This window comes from Myotis brandtii, unplaced genomic scaffold, assembly GCF_000412655.1.
Source record: "Myotis brandtii unplaced genomic scaffold, ASM41265v1 scaffold355, whole genome shotgun sequence".
NCBI classification, from domain to species: Eukaryota; Metazoa; Chordata; class Mammalia; order Chiroptera; family Vespertilionidae; genus Myotis; species Myotis brandtii.
Window position 1 is genome coordinate 863,053 of NW_005363642.1, and position 7,242 is coordinate 870,294.

A 7,242-nucleotide genomic window follows, 5' to 3' on the forward strand; every position below is an offset into this window, starting at 1 on the left:
CATCTTGAGGTCAGATCCCAGCTCTGCCACTTGCTGGCTGTGTGGCCTTGGGCAGATCCCTCACCCTCTCTGTGCCCTCAGTCTCCTCGTCTGTGAAATGGGGATGATAATGGCACCAGTAACATGGGTTTGGTGGGCTTGAGTGAGTTCATATCAGTCATGTGCCCAGGACGGTGTGCGGAGAGGGAAGCTTTTGCTGCCGTGGAGATGGTGGCGATGATGGAAATCTTCATTGTCATTATTCTGCATCACACGTGGAATGTACGCGGCCTGCCCGGGTCACATAGCAAGTAGGCAGCAAACTAGGGACTCAGGCGTGGTACCTGGGCCCTTCCCCACGGTGTCCTCCCATCTCTGAGAAGGGGAATCGGCTGTGGTCCAGGCACTGGTCAGTTGGTGGGCTTGAGGGAGTTCATATCAGTCATGTGCCCAGGATGGTGTGTGGAGAGGGAAGCTTTTGCTGCTGTGGAGATGGTGGCGATGATGGAAATCACCATTGTCATTATTCTGCATCACACGTGGGAATGTACGCGGCCTGCCCGGGTCACATAGCAAGTAGGCAGCAAACTAGGGACTCGGGCGTGGTACCTGGGCCCTTCCCCACGGTGTCCTCCCATCTCCGAGAAGGGGAATCGGCTGTGGTCCAGGCACTGGTCACTGCACGGGCCCAGGCACTGGTCACTGTCACCCGTCGGGAAGTTGCCTTGCCTGGCCCAGCCTCCGCTCCTTCCTGACTCACAGGGCACCCAGGAGCCAGGCAGCCTCCTGGTTCAGATTCCCCAGCGATTCTCCCCCCGCCCCACCCCTCTGCGTGGGAGGAGGGACAGTGCCCGGAGGCCGAGGGGCCAGGATGTCACCCGCCTGAAGAGGGCCTGTCACTGTACCCACGACTGAGCCAGCCTGGTTCCCCTTCTCCCGACTTCACCTGAACCCCTTTCCTGGGCTGGGTGGTGGGAGATCTGTACGGAGCTTGTTCTTTGCTGATGTCTGGGGTACAGTCTGTGTTGGGGGCCCACAGAGGGCACTGCCACCTGGGCTGCAGACCTGGGCCCTGCCCCAGGTCCTCACTGGCCAAGGGGGTGTCAGGGCAGTCGGCCTGTTGGACAGCTGCCATGTCGGGCTAGAGAACAGGGCGTGCTGGGGCTGAAGAGAGGGGCCCAGCCTATGAGGGTCCCGGGCCCCCACGCCCCCACGCCTCACAGCTGCTCCCCTTCCTGTCCCTCCTCACCACGTTCCCGGGGCTCTGGCAGAAGAAGAGACCCGTGCTTCTGCAGCCAGCCTGGTCCTTGGCATCCGCAGGCAGAAGCAGATGCTCAGGTGAGGGGTTCTTTGCAGCTCTGGGCCCCCCAGAGGCGAGGAATGGGAGAGGGAACCTTGTGTACCTGTGTGTTGATCCCTGACCCCGCATTGCACAGATGTAGAAAGAGGCTCAGAGAGGCAAAGCTATGTGTTGGGGGCCCACAGAGGGCACTGCCACCTGGGCTGCAGACCTGGGCCCTGCCCCAGGTCCTCACTGGCCAAGGGGGTGTCAGGGCAGTCGGCCTGTTGGACAGCTGCCATGTCGGGCTAGAGAACAGGGCGTGCTGGGGCTGAAGAGAGGGGCCCAGCCTATGAGGGTCCCGGGCCCCCACGCCCCCACGCCTCACAGCTGCTCCCCTTCCTGTCCCTCCTCACCACGTTCCCGGGGCTCTGGCAGAAGAAGAGACCCGTGCTTCTGCAGCCAGCCTGGTCCTTGGCATCCGCAGGCAGAAGCAGATGCTCAGGTGAGGGGTTCTTTGCAGCTCTGGGCCCCCCAGAGGCGAGGAATGGGAGAGGGAACCTTGTGTACCTGTGTGTTGATCCCTGACCCCGCATTGCACAGATGTAGAAAGAGGCTCAGAGAGGCAAAGCTAATAAAATAACCGGAATATTTGGGATCAGGATATAAATGAGTTCTTAGTCCCCCAAACTCAAGGCATCCCAGGCCTCAAAATATGTATTAATAACTATTATATCTCCTCAGTCTGTAGACCTACTAGGTGCCTGGCACAGTGCCTGGTGGTCTTACACATATACACAACCAGGTGGGCCACCCGCTAGGCTCTGGCACTTACTGGGCCATGGAGGGAAATGAGCAAGCCAGCTGTTACTGGTGTAGGCCAGTGGTTCTCACCCAGGGCGAGTTGACATTTGGTAATGATTGGGAAGTTTCTGATTGTTATAGCTGGAGGGGTGCCGCTGGCTTCTTGTGGGGGGAGGGGGCAGAGATGCTGCTACACACCCCACAGTGCACAGTGCTAATTCAGTAACAATGGATTATGTGGCCCAGGCCACAGTGGCGCTGAGGGTGACACACCCTGGTGTGGAGGAGCCGCCGGGATGGGTAGCACCCGGTGCTAGCAATAGTGGGCAGCCGTCAGCACCCCGGCCTGGAGGTGAGGCAGGGCGCCGTGTGGACAGGGCTGCCGGCAGGGGCCCACAGGAGACATGCCACCCAATACCCTTTCGCCCCATACTAAAGGGGAAACTGAGGCTCGAAGAGGGCAACTAAGGAACTGGCCCAACATGGTAGAACTAGCAGAGGCTGAGCTGGGGTTCAAACACAAGTTAGGTTGCCTGATGCCAGACACCTGCCCAGTTCTGGAATCAGGCAAGAACTACTCTGCATGGCCCTCGGGACTCGGGGTGTATGCATGGCCCTTGGTTGGGCTGCTGATGTGTTCCTGGGTCTCTGGTCTCTGTTGGGAGGTTGGCTTGGCCCTACTCGACCGGGAGCCCCATCAGGGGTCCTCCTGCCAGGCCTCTCCCATTCCCTTTCTCTCTTCCAGCAAAGACCTGCAGCCCTCCTAGGCCGTCGCCCCAGCAGAACCGCGCTCAGCCAAGGTAACCGTGCCCCGGCCGCCCTGAGCCCCTAACTGGTTCCAGATGCCCTGCCCGAGGCGGGCCAGGCCGTGCAGGCCAGGCCTTGTGTACCTGTGTGTTGATCCCCTCCCCTACCCCGTCCCCCCACTGCACAGATGTAGAAAGAGGCTCAGAGAGGCAAAGCTAATAAAATAACCGGAATATTTGGGATTAGGATATAAATGAGTTCTTAGTCCCCCAAACTCAAGGCATCCCAGGCCTCAAAATATGTATTAATAACTATTATATCTCCTCAGTCTGTAGACCTACTAGGTGCCTGGCACAGTGCCTGGTGGTCTTACACATATACACAACCAGGTGGGCCACCCGCTAGGCTCTGGCACTTACTGGGCCATGGAGGGAAATGAGCAAGCCAGCTGTTACTGGTGTAGGCCAGTGGTTCTCACCCAGGGCGAGTTGACATTTGGTAATGATTGGGAAGTTTCTGATTGTTATAGCTGGAGGGGTGCCGCTGGCTTCTTGTGGGGGGAGGGGGCAGAGATGCTGCTACACACCCCACAGTGCACAGTGCTAATTCAGTAACAATGGATTATGTGGCCCAGGCCACAGTGGCGCTGAGGGTGACACACCCTGGTGTGGAGGAGCCGCCGGGATGGGTAGCACCCGGTGCTAGCAATAGTGGGCAGCCGTCAGCACCCCGGCCTGGAGGTGAGGCAGGGCGCCGTGTGGACAGGGCTGCCGGCAGGGGCCCACAGGAGACATGCCACCCAATACCCTTTCGCCCCATACTAAAGGGGAAACTGAGGCTCGAAGAGGGCAACTAAGGAACTGGCCCAACATGGTAGAACTAGGCAGAGGCTGAACTGGGGTTTCAACACAGGTTAGGTTGCCTGATGCCAGACTCCTGCCCTAACCACTACCCTGCATGGCCCTCGGGACTCGGGGTGTATGCATGGCCCTTGGTTGGGCTGCTGATGTGTTCCTGGGTCTCTGGTCTCTGTTGGGAGGTTGGCTTGGCCCTACTCGACCGGGAGCCCCATCAGGGGTCCTCCTGCCAGGCCTCTCCCATTCCCTTTCTCTCTTCCAGCAAAGACCTGCAGCCCTCCTAGGCCGTCGCCCCAGCAGAACCGCGCTCAGCCAAGGTAACCGTGCCCCGGCCGCCCTGAGCCCCTAACTGGTTCCAGATGCCCTGCCCGAGGCGGGCCAGGCCGTGCAGGCCAGGCCCCGCTGTGGAGTGTTAACACGGCCACATCTGTCTGTGGGCCCCCCATGAGCCCCCCTGGGCCGCCCTCGGAAACCCCTGGCTCCAGCTTTCCCAAACATGCCCAGGTTTACATTCCTGGGCAGCCCCTGCAGCCCCAGCCAGGCCCACGGGACCCTCTGGAGCCGGAGGAGGCCTGCTGCCCGGAGCCTGGCGCCTGGCGCTGCCTCACTCGGGCTGGCATGCTCCCGGCGGCTGGATCAGATGACACAGGCCTTGAGCTAAGCCAGCACCACCTCCCAGGTATCCCATGTGCCCTCCCGTGGCCTGGGGTCTCTGCTTGTCATCCTGCCCTTGCCCAGGAACCCTCTTCCCACCTGGCCTCTGGACCCCCCAGGACATCCCTCAGTCATGCATTTCCCCTGCATGTGGCATCGGGGGTCCTGGGAGTAGGCGGGAGGGCCCAGAGGCCTGGCCGGGGTTCCCCCTCCCTCTGTGTTGCCATGGTCTCTTTCCCTGTCTGCTCTTCTCTCCCAAACCTGGAGCCGCTGGCGGACGTGTGCAGCACCCGGCCAGGGCCCTGCACTGTAGGTGCTCAGTGAAAACATACGGGGTGAATGGATGAAACCCCGCGTGAGTGATTACACCTGCCGGCTGGTCACGCATTGTCCCACCAGTTTTGTCAAACGCCCTCCCTGGCCCAGGCCGCCTCTGTTTGCAGAGTGCCTACTGTGCGCCAGGCCCCACACAGCACATTCACACATGCCTCCCCAAGCCTCGATGCACCTGCACACTCACTCAGGGAACCACTTGGTGTCCCCCCGTCTTTTTTGAATAATTTCCAACCTGTAGAAAGGCTACTGTAAGACAGTGAACATTCACCAGTTGTTGATACCTTGCTATGTCTTTCTATTAAACTTATACTATATGTTAGATACATTTGTATATTCACACACACACACACACTTTTTCTGTATCATCGAGCATTGATACAGAGATGTTTCTGGAGACATCTTACCTCTTTATCCTCAGTCCTTCAGAGAATGTTTCCTATAATGAGGATATTTCCTTATATAACTCAATAGAAGTGCAAGATTCAGGAAGTTTAGCCTGTGCTGTGACACTGTTATACAGTCCGTGATAAAACTGCACACTCACCCTGACAATGTTCTCCTGAGCTGTTTTGTTTGTCTCAAATCCAGGGTCACCCTCAGTACTGGTTGCCATGTCTCTAGTTTCTCAATCTAGAACAGAGGTCTGCAAACGTTTACTGTGAAAGCCAGATAGTAAATATTTCACACGTGACACGGTCTGTCGCAATTACTCAACTCTGCCACAGGACAGAAAAAGCAGCCACAATGTGTACATAAGTGGGCACGGCTGTGTTCTACTAAAAGTTTATTTAAACCATTTCCTCATGAACACCCTCATCCCCACCACCTAGATTTCCTCATTCACATTCCCTTCCACTTGCTTTATCACATAGCTCTCCATCCATCTTAATTTGGGGTGTATTTCAAAGTTACAGATATTGATATTGATACAGATTGTTTGCTTGAGACGAGACTTGAGTGGAACATTGTCAACAGGGGCATCCCCGAGTGATTGTCATGATGCTCTGGGAGCTCTTAGAAGTGCCAGTCCTCCTGCTGGTTCCCAGAGGTTCTGTCTCACGGCCCGAGGTGGGTCCCAGAACCTATACTTTTAGCAAGTGCCCTAAGCGGTTCTGCTATTCAGCCAGCACGGAACTCTATGAGCACGTTACTTCATACCGTTTTCATACCAACACAGTAGTATCCACTATCCCAGTGGTCGGCAAACCGCGGCTCGCGAGCCAACCACTATCCCAATTTATCGGGTGGTTAAGGAAGTGGCTGGAGGTCATTCACCCCATAGGTCAGGGGTGGGGAACGTCCGGCCCGAGGGCTCTATAAAGCCTCGAAATCATTTGGTCTGGCCCTGCCAAGGCATTAGGGGTGAGTTAATCAAAGGTTTGGCCAAATGTAGCAGGCTAATTTTTAAGCTGATAATTGTGTGTCGGTTGGTCAGGCGATGGGAGACGCCGTGCAGGCGGGCTGCGGGATACGCAGCATGGGGAAGGCGCGTGATTCATGCACGAGTTGAGTGAGACTGGCTACAAGACGAGTGTGGATGGGAGAGTTGGAAGGGGTCAACCTCAGCGAACGTACCTCAATCAGACTGAGGACGTTTTTAGCAAAGGCCAGCTTAGGAGTACCCTAATTAAGTTAATAACAATGTACCTACCTATATAGTTTAAGTTTAAAAAATTTGGCTCTCAAAAGAAATTTCAATCATTGTACTGTTGATATTTGGCTCTGTTGACTAATGAGTTTGCCGACCACTGCCCTAGACAATTCAGATGCTAGTCTATTCTTCCAGTTGACTTTACAATGAAGCAAACCGGCCAGCCATGGTGCCCGAGGGCTCTATAAAGCCTCGAAATCATTTGGTCTGGCCCTGCCAAGGCATTAGGGGTGAGTTAATCAAAGGTTTGGCCAAATGTAGCAGGCTAATTTTTAAGCTGATAATTGTGTATGCCCGAGAATGATGTTATAAATATCCAAATGGCCCTCGGCAGAAAAAAAGGTTCCCCACCCTGCCATAGGTGGTAGAGCCAGAATGGGAGCCCTGGCCTATGTGATGTGCTGCCTATACATCGTCCTCTGTGCTAGGCTGCCCCCTGCTGTCCATATGGCAGTACAACCAGAATTCTTGCCTGCTGACCCCAGGCGGGTAGCTGTCTTCAAGTCAGTGTTACAGCATGAAGGGCATGGGAGATTATTGTCAAGGCCACATCTGGGGGCCCTCATTTCATCAGAGTTCACCCAGTCCTGGGCGCCATGGGTCTCTCAGGCCTGGGGCTTTGGGAGGCAGAGCCTACAGGCCGGAGCAGCATCTTCCTGAATGTTCCATCAGCTACTGCTCTCCACTCTGAGGGTGAGGCCGAGAGTGCATCTGTGTTGGTGGTGGAGGAGCGTCATTTCTACATCAGCACCTGGCTGGTGGCTGCTGAACCAGTCTCACTAACATCATCAGGCCGGAGCCGACCCCCCAGGTACGTGGAGGGGGGCCGGGGCCAGGGCAGGCCAGGAGGCTCCCGGGAGCCATTGAGCAAAGGTGAATTGTCCCCCAGGGCGACCCAATGCAGGCAGGGCTGTGAAATGGATAACACTGGCTGG

The 7,242-nt window shown here is 56.5% G+C and overlaps 1 long non-coding RNA gene across 3 annotated transcripts in view; it reads left to right on the forward strand.

The window, feature by feature from the left end:
• Nucleotides 1–3,790: 3,790 nt before the first annotated feature.
• LOC106727053 overlaps nucleotides 3,791–7,242 on the forward strand; it is an 18,632-nt gene continuing 15,180 nt past the window's right edge. For all 3 annotated transcript variants that reach the window (XR_001363200.1, XR_001363201.1, XR_001363202.1), the window contains exon 1: nucleotides 3,791–3,983. This is a non-coding gene — a long non-coding RNA (uncharacterized LOC106727053). The remainder of the gene's footprint in view (nucleotides 3,984–7,242) is intronic.